Source organism: Phascolarctos cinereus, unplaced genomic scaffold (assembly GCF_003287225.1).
Source record: "Phascolarctos cinereus isolate Bilbo 61053 unplaced genomic scaffold, phaCin_HiC Scaffold_726;HRSCAF=1367, whole genome shotgun sequence".
NCBI classification, from domain to species: Eukaryota; Metazoa; Chordata; class Mammalia; order Diprotodontia; family Phascolarctidae; genus Phascolarctos; species Phascolarctos cinereus.
The window spans coordinates 364,730,813-364,744,139 of record NW_027556098.1 but is presented as its reverse complement, the minus strand read 5'-3'; the positions used below and the strand labels follow the sequence as shown (position 1 = coordinate 364,744,139).

At 41.2% G+C, this 13,327-nt stretch overlaps 1 long non-coding RNA gene across 1 annotated transcript; it reads left to right on the top strand.

Moving 5' to 3' along the window:
* Positions 1-6,290: 6,290 nt before the first annotated feature.
* LOC144454183 (uncharacterized) lies at positions 6,291-11,872 on the top strand. The gene is made up of 2 exons (XR_013482485.1): positions 6,291-6,753; positions 10,990-11,872. It is a non-coding gene; the product is annotated as an uncharacterized LOC144454183 (long non-coding RNA).
* The last annotated feature ends 1,455 nt before the right edge of the window (positions 11,873-13,327 follow it).

The following is a 13,327-nucleotide window of genomic DNA, read 5'->3' as shown; positions in this document are numbered from 1 at the left end:
TAAATGCTGCCATCTTAGAGATGGATAAACTATCCTGCTGATAAACCCTGTGAAGTTCTGGTTTTTCATGTAGTAGCTTCTAAATTTCCCTATCATTTTCATTAAACCAATCCTAATGTTTGCAAGTGTTCTGACCCAGATGAGTAAAGGCAGTGCTGAATTTGAAAACTCTGAAAACTGCCCATTCTTTTTCTGCTCCACTGTTGCCAATCGTGTGTTGGCTCGGCTTTTCCTCCAGGTCAGCAATAGACTGTTCCTGCCAGGAGAAGTGCTCTAATCTGTTGATGTTGAGTTTTCTGATAGTCCTCTTGCCTTGGGGCCACCGTTTGGTTAAATGTGAATGTTTAACTTGGAAAAGAGAAGTCTATAATCCCTCCAGCACTCAGCACCACATATCACCTTCATCACTCTCACATCCTGTCTGTCTCTTCTCCTTACAATAACATAGTCTATTATGCCAATGTTTGCTGCAAGGGTGCATCCATGAAGTTTTATTGCATTTAGGTAAGTGGAAGACAGCATTGGTGATGAGGTCATGAGACACACAAGAGTTCAGTAGTAAGTGATCGTTGCTGTTGCTCTTTCTGACTCTGTTCTTCCCAAGGACTCCCTGCCATGTCTGATAGTCTATGCCTACTCTGGCATTAAAGTCACCTGGAATTACAAGCTCGTCTTCTTCCAGCACATTGATGATGAGGGTCTCCAGGTCTTCTTAAATTTTTCTTTGACCTCCTCAGGGTTTGTTGTGGAGGGAGCATAGGCACTGATGATGGGAGCATGGTGCTTTCCTGCAAGTGGCAACCACATTGTCATAAGCCTGTCATCCACCCCTTTTGGGAGGCATACAAGCTTGTGGACTAGATTGGATTTGATTGCAAAACCTATGTCAGCTTCACGGTGCTCCTCATCATGGTATCCATTCCAGGAAAAAACATGTACATCTAGCTCTAACTTGGCTAAACCAGTCTTCCTTTGCCAACCTTGTTTCACTCAGGGCTGCTATTTAGATGAGATGCAGGCTGAGTTCTCTTGCAAAAAGAGCTGTTTGTTTTTCAGGCCTGCTGGATTCCATGTTATCCACAAGTGTATACATATCCCATGTACCAATGGTGAGTGGAATCATCTTTGCGAAAGTTTTTGTACGTTTTTTGGTGTTACTACTGCAGGATGGGATTCCTGCTGCTGTGATAACTAGGTCAGGGTAATGAGAGGCAGACAATTTTTAGGGCATGTTTTCTAGCTCCTTCCTCATGCCAGGAGGTGAGGAGGGCAGTCCTTGAGAAAGTCTCCTCAGACACCCGGGGGCAGCCAGTTTCACTGCTGCTTCAATCCAGTGAAAAGATGACCTTATACCCTGGGCCACCTATTTGCAGGGTTGTGACTACAGCTCCCAGTGTATCTGCACCTGCTACTTCATCACTAATCCATCACCGCATGACTGTGAGAAAGGCAAAATAGTAACATAGTAAAACAATAAAATAGCAAAATAGTTGAATAGTAAAATGGCATGGGTGATGTCTTCTGACTCATATGTAAATTAGATTTAAGGGAGTCAAGAGTTGCACCTCACTGTCTCTTCCAAAGTCATTGAAACCTAGTGGCAAGACAAAAGTCAAGATGACTGGCAATAGCTTGGGATATAGTAGATGGCCTTAGCATCATCAATGTCTGCCTAAGCTCCAGGTGCTCCGCAGTACCTGCTTTAGCCAACTTCATGGCCATTGCAATACACTGTTTTCATCTTCCTGTTCTGCCGAGGAACATATGCTTGTAGTAGACATCCACTTAACTCACTGACAGATGTGAGGCCTGTCAGTTTCCCTCAGCCTGGTTTAGCTGCACATGCCACAGCTTCTAGGAGTCACACACAGGTAAGGGTTGGGCGGCAGGTGGACACCAAAGGTGCATAAGCAGCTCTCACACCAGAGGCGCTAGTACTCCCTGAGCATCTCATATACCCCATGTAACACTTGATTGGACTTGTTACAAAGGAGGGTTCTGTTGGGGAAAGAGGAATCACTGGGAAATATCAGTGAAGGTTTTTCAAAAGTACATAAATAAAATAATTTTTTGAAAAACAGAGTTCTTTTAACAACTCCAAACTTTCTCCTGAAATAGAGGCTCATCTTTTTAATAGCAGGTTTCTACTTGTGTTGATGTATGGCCAGGAGTCATGGAATACTATAATCTCTGAAGAATTAAAAATCAATTATCACTTAGAGGACAGTGGAGAGGTACATGAGCAGACTGTATCAAATGGTACATAAAGAACTATAAATGAAGAATCAGAGTAAAAGGTGTCATCAAAGAAATGTATGGTAGGAAAAGAAGATGGGCTAGTCATGTGTTGAGTATGATAGTTAACCAATAGCTGTCCATGTGTTCCACTCTTAGCCTTAAGATATCAAGAGAAAGTGGGGCAGCTAGGTGGCATAGCAGATAGAGCACCGGGCCTGAAGTCAGGAGGACCTGAGTTCAAAGCCGGCCTCAGACCAAACACTTGACCCTTACTAGCTGTGTGACCCTGGGCAAGTCACCTAACCCCAATTGCCTAAAAAGAGAAAAAGAAAAAGATATCAAGAGAAAGTGAGGAAGACCCCACCACAATGTGCAAAATTATGGGAAGACATGGACATGGACAAGTTGCCCAAGACAGACAGATGGATGAACTATAATTTCTGGAAGAGACATTCAAATCAATGAGGTCATATATCCTTCCAAATACCCTCAGGTCTAACACAGTGTTTTACACATAAGGTGCCTAATACAGTTTGGGTTGAATTAAATCCTCTTCATCTTCATAGGCAGCTGATATTTCAGTAGATAGCACACTAGGCCTGGAGTTAGGAAGATGTGAGTTCAAATCCAGCTTCCAACATTTACTAGCTTGATGTTTGATCCTAAGCAAGTCATTTTACTTCTGTCTGCCTCATTTTTCTCGATTGGATAATGAGGATACTAATAGCAGTCATGGGGAGGATCAAATTGGATAATATTTGTAAAGTGCTTAGCACAATGCCTAGCACATAGTAGGCACTTATTCTCTTTCCTTCTTCAAATCATTCTCCTTCCTAACTTCCTTATTTCTGCTTGAGAGACAAAATTCTCCCAGTCTCCTAAGCTCAGGGCTTAAGGGAGTGTTTTGAATCTCACTTTAATACCCGGTAAACAAGTCCTATCAAGTCCTAATACTTTCAAACCGTGTTTTGTATCTATCTCTCCCTTATCATTCTGACTGGTGCCACACCATCCTAGGACCTTATCACATAATGCTTGTGTAATAACCTAATCTCTCCATCCTCCACTCCCAAATCATTCAGTATAACATCTTAAGATCAATCTTCCTAAAATACTACTTTTGTTATGTAGCTCCCCTACTTAAAAGTCTTCACCCACTCCTTACTGCCCTCAGGATAAAATAAAAATTCCTCACATTGACTTTCAAGGTACTTCATAGTCTGGCCCCACCTTTCCTATCCAATTTTATCTCTCACTACTCCCAAAGGAGAATCTTCTGCTCCAGCCACACCAGTCTCTTCATTGTCTGGAGAGTCACAGAATCTCAGAGTTGGAACAGACCTCAGAAGACCTTTAAGCCAGCCAGTACCTATAGAATCTTGTCTATAATATAACTCAACAAGTGGTCATCCAGTCTTCAGACTGAAAATCTCATTATGTCCTAGGGTGACCAGATCAGCTGTGGGGTAAATCTAAGTGGTAAGAGCTTTTTTTCCTGACATCAAACCTAAACTTGCCCCTGTGACTTCCTTACCTTGCTCCTAGTTCTTTCCCCTGGGGCCAACAAACCAGATGTCATCCCTTTTCCCCCATGGTAGCCCTTTAAATTCTTGGAAATAAATATCTTGTCCCCTCTAAGTCTTCCCCTCCCTGATCTAAGTATTCCTAGTATATTCAACTGATGCTTTTATGTCATGGTCTTTAGTCCTCTTGTTTGCCCTCATGCTTCATGAGCTCATCTGATGGGGTGATGGGACCTTGAACCCTTAAAAGGAAAAGACCATGTCTTTGAAAACAACCCAGTCCCTGAATTATCCCATACATTTCAGCAGCCCAGATCACTGGGTGCCTCCACCCAAGGCAACTGGCCCGCCCCAGCCCACCTAGATCACCTAATTAACTTACTTGACATCCTTTCACTGTGCTCTTGGCCCACCCTAGACTACTTGCATATACTAACCACTCCTTAATCCCATCTAGATCACCTAATTAGCCTACATGATGTCCTTTCACTGTGGCACCTGGCCCACCCCAGACTACTTACCACTCCTTAATCCCATCCAGATCCTTTCACTGTCCTTTTTTTGTATCTAAGTATCAGTCTCCCTACCCCAGTAAGTGGCAGATTCATTAGGAATCTAGTCTGTTCTATTGGAGTTACAATAAACCTTGTCTCTTGACTGAAAGAAGGCTTGAGTGCTTAAATTCTTTCCAGGCAGACTCCTCTGTACCCTGACACTTCAGGGTTCCAAGCAACCCCAAACCACATCATTTTTGCTCTTTATTACCTGCATGATCTGGGAGCAAATTGCTTCAACTGTCCTGTTCTCTGTTTATCTATAAAGTAAGGAATTGGTCCCTTCAGCTCTGAATCCTCCAAATTCCTATGGCTTCCTGTCACACTCTGCCTTGTTTTTTCTTAACCACTGTCTCTGAAGAGAGAATGTTCTCCATGAAGCTTTCCCCAACTCCCAGTAATCTCTCTTCCAGTCTCTGTCTCTCTCCTCTTTCTCTCTTCCTTTCTGTCTCTCTGTGTTTGCATTCCTAGAGCAATTCATCTTTTATTTTGACCCTTCATCATATATTTGCCTTGTACTGATATTTAGCTGTATATCTCATCCTCTCAACTAGACTGCAAGTTCTTTAAGGGAAGGGAATATATTTTTCTTTCTTGTATCACTAACCCTACCAAACAAAATTCTAGCAATACAGATAATGTTATTTAGTAAATTCAATTCAATTCAATAAACATTTATTAAATGTCTAGTATATATCAGACAATGTGGTAGGTACTTGGGGCGTGTGTATGTTTGTGTGTGTGTGTGTAACACAAAGACAACAACAAAAGTTCTTGTGCTCAAGGAGCTGACATTCTACTGTGAAGATACAACAAGTATCCTCTTTCACTCATTTCTCACATCTAATCAGTTACCAATTCATTCAATTGAATAAACATTTAAGTGTGTACCAGGTTCAAAACAATAAGACTACAAAGACAAAAATGAAGTACTACTTGCCTGCAAGAGGCTTATATTCTAGTGGGGAAATGTCACTTACATAGATAAATAAATACAAAAAAAAAATAAAGTAAATAAGAATAATATTAGGGGAGATTTTGTTACCATCTCCTTGAATAATTCCACTTGCCTCCTAATAAGTTTTCCTCCCTCCATTCTTCTCCCTCCAGGCCATCATACATATCACTGTTCAAATAATCTTTCCTATGCATACATCTTGTTATATCACTTCTTGGCCCCAGCACTTGCATAACTGAGTAATAATATTTCCTAGCTAAAAAAAAAAAAAGAGTGGGAATTATTTTACTAGGTATTGAAATAATTAGCCAGGTCCTTCACCTTGCCCAAGAAAAGAATTTTCTTGGTTTTCCAGTTTGATCATCCTTCCTTGTTGTCTTTGCTGATATCCCTCCCCATCCATAACTGCCCTGAGATTCAGTCCTGGCCTTCTTGTTTTTCTCCCACTTACTCACAGCCTTGTGGGAAACTCATTCACTCACATGATTTCTGCTGTTGTTTGTCCTTTGTTTCAAAAAGGATTAATGATATCACAGGATGATGTATTGATGGGTGCATGAATTGGATTTAAGTGAGGCAGAGTTGCACAAAGTCACTAGCCTCACTCTCTCTTCCAGAGTCATCAAAGCCCCGTGGCAAAACAAAAGCCAGGACTGGCAATGGCCCAGGATGCAGCAGATGATCTTAGCATCATCAATGTCTGAACAAGCTCTAAGTGCTCTGTGGTGCCTATTTCTGCCACCTTCATGGCCCAGTGAGACAAATTGTTCATATTCCCCCATTCTATTAAGGGAAGTCTTCACACGCTTGAGGGTAGACACTCCCCTAACTTACCAATGGGTTTGGGGCCTATTGGTTACCCTCAGTCTGGTTTAGGTGCTGAGATGGTTTTACTGGGGTGTGGTTGCTGTGCATGCTACAGCTTTTTGGAGCCCCAGGTGAGAGTTGGGTGAAAGGTGGACACCAAAGGTAGATGAGCAGTGTAGAGGGCCGGCTTTGGGGAGTTGGAGGGCTTAGGCCAGCCCGGGTCTTACCTGCAGCTTGTACTAAGCCTGACAGCTGTGAAACTCGGGATGTCAGCTCACCACCCCCCTGTTCCGTCTCTTGAGAACAGGATGCAGGAAGGGAGGAAAGGGATGGGGTACAGGACAAGATGCAGGAAAGAATGTAACAGACAAGGTACAAGGAAGTAAGGAAATCACTTAATTAGATTTGTACTTTTCATGAAAAATAATGTTACTATTGCTTGAACCAGTACTATATAAGCCTGAGCCCTCAGATCAATAAACGGAGTTTGTTCTTCACTGCTCTCACCTGGCCCGTGATTCTTTCTCTCTTCACACGCTGCCTGATCATTTGGCGCCTAGACAGGGACCTGAAAGGAAGGCTTCCCCCGGCAGAGTGGCCCTGGACAAGGTGGGCTGTTTGGCCAACAGCCCTAGAAAAGGAGCTCCGGTAGTCAAGAGAAGACGCTAACAAGGTAGGGCGATAATTTTCCTATACAGTTGTTTATTTTCACCAGGTTAAACGGGGATTAAAAAGAAACCAGACTGCCGCTTATCGGGGTCTCAGATTTAAAGTGAAAGCAAACTGCACAGGTGGGAAAGCAAACCGCACAGGAGGACAAACAAGACTATGGCTTTTGAGCGTCTTCAAAAGCGAAAGTAAACTTCAGAACGAGACTGCCGCTTTTCAGCTTCTCTGATTTAAAGGGAAAGTAAGCCGAACCGGCTAAGTAGTGTCCTATAAGATAGTTAGCTAATATGGGGCGGAGCTCGTGGGCAGAACAGAGAGACAGACAATATTATTTGAAAGTGTTCAAATACAGGGGACACAACTAGAATTTTAGCATGCAAATAAGAACATTGTCTTTCTTTAAATTGTCAACTGCATCTTTGTCATTTCTATTGAGAACAAACCGAGTGCCATTCTGCTACTGAAATCTCTGCATAAGATACCTGTACTGTCCAACCATTGCATTGCCAAGACTGCACTAATACCAACTTTGATTACACTAGGAAATGGAAGTGCTCAGTCTTAGTGGTGTTGCAATTTTCACATATTTGGCATTTTATTGATTGTTGTTTAAAATAATAGTACTATATGAGAACTTAATGATTATATCTTGGAATTATTTTGTATAGAAAATATACTTAGAAAAGTGGTTACCATGCTGCTGTCCTGTTCTTGTTAAAAAGACCCATGTCATAAATATTCAGGACATTGGCAGCTGATCACATTTACAAAGTCAGTGTGTAAGTGAAATTATTACTCCCTCCATAATGTCTTATCGACAAGCAGGAGCTGTGATGTGAAGCTACATTGTATTTCCCATTTTATATATGTCTCCCTATTTGATTTTATTCAAGTTATAGTACATTCTGAAAAAGTTGGCCTTAGGTGTGTGTCATTGTGGCATGCAAAGAATTATGGTTACTTTTACATTAAATGTTAGAATTTGTAGTCGTTATGACATTAGAAATTTTTGTGGTTTTCAAGAGTCTCAAAGAAAATTGTATGTTAACATTTTTTTGTCAGCCATCACATTTCCAAACAGTATTTAAAAAAAACAAAGGTAAATGTGATATGGCAGATGAGCAGACTAACCAAAATCAGTGGTTAAGGGGATTGCTGATCACTTCTGGACAGCTGGATGAATTTTTAGACACAATGGAAAAATGCTGTCCTTGGTTTCCCAAAGAAGGGACAGTAGATATGGAAAAATGGGAAATAGTAGGTAAACAATTACGTGAATATTATCAAGAATGCAGACCTGGTGTTTTTCCAGTGTCCACTTTCTCAACTTGGAGCATATTTAAAATATGTCTCCAAAAATCAGAAGAGGTGCCTCTGTCCACAAAAGCAATTAAGGTAGAAGCCTTTTGGGCACAAACAGTTACTGATAGTCGCCCCACATTAAGACTAATTATTGAAGGAAAAATTTTTGAAGGATTAATAGATACTGGAGCTGATAAGTCTGTTATTGCTGGAATACAGTGGCCTTGGACATGGCCTTTAAACCAAACAGAGATGCCTCTTCAGGGGGGTAGGGACTGTAACGATGCCACAACAGAGTGCTCAGTGGCTCTCGTGGCAAATAGAAGGGATGGTAGGAAAATTTCGGCCTTATGTCCTTAAAAATCTGCCAATAAATCTTTGGGGGCGAGATATACTTCAGGAGATGTGGGTATCCATGCAATCTATACGGCAGGGTTTTCACTAGGGGTCACTGTTGAGAAAGACAAGAGACAGAGGACCCCTCGAATAATTTGGAAGGAGGGACCTCCCATATGGGTGGAACAGTGGCCCCTATCTCAAGAAAAGCTAACTGCCCTGACTGAAAGAGTAAAAGAACAGTTAGAGGCCGGCCATATTGAGCCATCTAATAGTCCGTGGAACTCACCTATTTTTGTTATAAAAAAGAAATCAGGAAAATGGAGAATGTTGACCGATCTTAGATGCATAAATGATAGAATGCAAGATATGGGCAGCCTTCAACCAGGCTTGCCCTTTCCCAATATGATACCAAAAGGATGGCCCTTATGGATAATAGATCTGAAGGACTGCTTCTATACTATCCTGCTACAACCAGAGGACAGGCCATACTTTGCATTTTCATTACCTTCAATAAACTTAAGAGCCCCACATAAAAGATATCAATGGAAAGTTCTCCCCCAAGGGATGAAAAATAGTCCCACCATTTGTCAGCAATTTGTAGCAGCAGTCATCCAACCAGTTAGAGACCGCTTTCCACAGGTCTATATTATACATTATATGGATGATATTTTATGATCTCACCCAGATGCTGGAGTATTAGAAACGATTTTGAGGACTATGACTAAGGCATTAGAAGATCAAGGATTAGGGTGTAGCACCAGATAAAATACAACTTTCTCCACCCTTTTCATATTTAGGACAAACAGTAGAGCAGACAGAAATTAAACCACAAAAGGTCATAATAAGAAGGGATCAATTAAAATCCCTGAATGATTTTCAAAAATTACTGGGAGATATTAATTGGCTTCGACCTCATTTGGGAATAGGAACTCATGAGCTAGGGGAACTTTTTAAGATACTCTGAGGAGGTCCTAATCTTAATTCCCCAAGACAATTAACTCCAGAAGCAAATATACAACTTCAAAGGGTGGAATCTGCAATTGAACAATGTAGAACCCGAAGAACAGAAAAGGGTCTTATTGAAATAACCATCCTGCCAACTCCAGAGATTCCTTTTGGAGCCATACATCAGCAAGCAGGGATCTTAGAGTGGGTATTCCTGCCATTCCAAACCAAAAGGTCCATAACCCTTTATGCACAGCTTGTAGCGCAACTTCTATCAAAGGCGCTAAAAAGAGCACTCGCCATCAGTGGACACCTTCCTCAGGTGATCCACCAACCATATACTCAGGAGCAGATTGACATGTTGGTAAGTAATGACCCTTCCTGGCAGGTGGTGTTATCAATATATCAAGGGTGTCTGGAGAACGTTTTTACACAAAAAATCTTTCAATTCATGACACCTTATAAGTGGATATTCCCTCGGATTGTACAAAATCAGCCATTGCCCAAGGCATTAACTGTCTTTACTGATGCCACTAAGAATGGCACCGCGGCTTATTACTGCCCTCCTGACATTAAAAGGATTATTAATACTCCATTCCAGTCTACTCAACAAAATGAGATTTTTGCAATTATTGAAGTTATAAAGCAATACAATTGTCCTCTCAATATTGTCTCTGATAGCAAGTATGCTGTTTATGTAATTAACTCCATAGAAACTGCACAGTTAAAATACTCCACTAACCTCTCTATTTTTCAGCTTTTTCACGAATTACAAAATACAATAAGAGAACGTACCCATCCTCTTTTTTGCATGCATGTTCCTGCTCATACTTCTCTCCCAGGTCCTATAATAGAAGGCAACTCCGTAGCAGATACAATAATTACCTTTTCTTTTTCCCTACTCGAAGCTCAACAATCCCATGAACATTTCCATCAATCTGCTAATATGTTAAAGAGACAATTCCATATCACACGAGAACAAGCGCGGAATGTTGTGAAATCATGTACAAAATGTGTCCCCTATCTTCCCTCTCCACGTATCACCTCCACTAATCCGAGAGGCCTTCGTCCATTAGACATATGGCAGATGGATGTCACTCATTATCCATCTTTTGGGTGTCTTCACTATATACATGTAACTGTAGATACCTTCTCTGGGTTTACTATGGCTACCCCCCATACAGGGGAGGCTGCTACCCATGTAATTGATCATTTATTGTTTTGCTTTAGTATTCTTGGTATTCCAAGATACCTCAAGACTGACAATGCTCCCCTATACTAGCAGGAATTTTGCACAATTTTGTCTCACCTATAATATCACTCATTCTACTGGCATCCTGTACAATCCTACTGGACAAGCCATTGTTGAAAGGCGCAACAAGGATATTAAAATCCTCCTTGATAAACAGAAAAAAGAGGGAATAGAAAATAGGGTAAGAAGGAGATTGGATCAGGTAATATATAACCATAAATTTTTTGACACTAGATGATCAGGGACTTACTCCTGCACAAAAACATTTTGCAGGGCAAAAGAACAGGTTGTTAGATGAACAACCAGATGTCACGGTAATGTGGAAGGATCCAAAGACGGGTAATTGGGATGGTCCAGTAAAATTACTAACCTGGGGTCAAGGTTATGCTTGTGTTTTTCCAGAACATGCAGGAGAACCAGTCTGGGTTCCTGAGAGGAACATCCATACCTGTCAGCATACTGACCAGAGGGATAGAGACCCTGAGCATCAAGGGAAAAACTGATCGGAGAGACAAGCGGAGGAGGAAGGCGAGACCGAGAAGACAAAGAGCCAATAATATGCTGACTGTCCTTTTTGCAATGATGACTGTTGCAGATGGCTCCATGATGGAGTCATGATTACATTGGACTTACCCCACCTTGGGTTAAACCTGTAACTTGACCACTATACTTTTGTTTGTGTAACTCCCTATTTGCTTTCTAATACTACCAATGTAACTCCTGATCAAATATTGAATAAGCTTTAGGGCACTTGGCATTCCAGAAATATGACATGGATGGTATTGATCCTCAAGATACTGTTTATAAGCTATTGTTCTATATCAAGCAACTTAACACTTTCCAGAATATTTCAAGTTTGCTGTTGCATTTTGTACCTTGATAGTATTCTTGTTACTCTTGAGTTTTCTCCTGATGTGCATCCCACGTTCTCAAGCTAGAACAGAAGAAAGGGGGAGATGTAGAGGGCCGGCTATGGGGAGTTGGGGGGCTTAGGCCAGCCTGGGTCTTACCTGCAGCTTGTACTAAGCCTGACAGCTGTGAAACGCGGGATGTCAGCTCACCACCCCCCTCTTCTGTCTCTTGAGAACAGGATGCAGGAAGGGAGGAAACAGATGGGGTACAGGACAGGACGCAGGAAAGAATGTAACAGACAAGGTACAAGGACGTAAGGAAATCACCTAATTAGGTTTGTGCTTTTCATGGAAAATAATGTTACTGTTGCTTGATCCAGTACTATATAAGCCTGAGCCCTCAGATCAATAAACAGAGTTTGTTCTTCACTGCTCTCACCTGGCCCGTGATTCTTTCTCTCTTCACACTCTGCCGGCATCAGAGCACAGCCGGGGACGCAGGCGCTCCTGGCAGAGCAGCTCTTAAAAGGGCTTAGCAAACCCTCACACCAGAGGTGTTAGTTCTCCCTTAACACCCCATGTACATGATTTCAATGACCACCTAAATGAATATACTCTTCAAAGCAAACACAGTTTTGTGAACAAATATTGACTAGATGATATGATAGCTGGGTAGAATCAGAAATTGTTCAATGACCAGATCCAAAGAGTGCTGCTTAATGGATCAACGTCAGCTGAGAGGGCAGTACCTAGGAGATCCAATGATCTGGCCTTGAATCAGTACTCTTTAATGTGTTTATCAGTGATTTGAATGAGGGCAGAGGTAATATGCCTATAAAATATGCACATGACAGAAAACAGGGAGGAACAGCTAAACACAGGGAATGAAAACGTAAAGATTCAGATTGATCTTGAACGATCTTGAAAGTCTGAATCTAATCAACTGAAATTTAATTGAGCAAGTTCCTACTCTTAGATCCAAAATGTCAACTGTACAATAGGTGTATGGGGAGGGTGAGGCAGTCAGGCAATAGTTATTATAAAAAAGATCTGGATACTTTAATGGTCTGCCAGCTCAATGGGAATTAACAATAAAAAAGCTTACTTGAATCTTTGAAAAAAGATGCATAATAGTTTTGGATAAGGGAGGTAATAGCTGCACTATATTCTTTGCCCTACTCATATGACACCCAGAATATTATGTTTAGTTCTGAGTTCACTTTCTCAACCTGAAAAGCAGGCAATCTTTTCTCTCCCCAAATAAAACCAAAACAGGGAATAATCATTCAAAAAAAGCAGCTGGTACTATACCACTACTAGGTCTGCATCCCAAAGAGATAAAAAACAAAAAGGAAAAGGACCTATTTGTATACAAATTTTTTAGTGGCTCTTTTTCTGGTAGCAAAGAATTGGAAATTGAGGGGATGCCCATCAGTTGGGGAATGGCTGAACAAGTTGTGGTGTATGAATGTAATGGAATACTACTGTGCTATAAGAAATGATCAGCAGAATGCTCTCAGAAAAATCTGGAAAGATTTGGATGAACTGATGCAGAGTGAAGTGAGCAGAACCAAGAAAACATTGTGCACAGTAACAACAATATTATATGATGATCAACAATGAATGACCTAGTTATTCTTAGGAACACAATGACCCAAGACAATGCCAAGGGACTTGGGATGAAAAATGCTGTCCATCTCCAGAGTGGGAACTGATGGAGCCTGTTTTGTTTTTGTTTTTGTTGTTGTTTGCTTTTTGGTGAGGCAATCAGGGTTAAGTGACTTGCACAGGGTCACACAGCTTTTTTTGTTCTTGTTTTGCTTTTGAAGTATTAACTAAATGCCTAATATGTGCAAGGTGCTGCTTTTTTTCTTTTCTTTTTTTTTGGG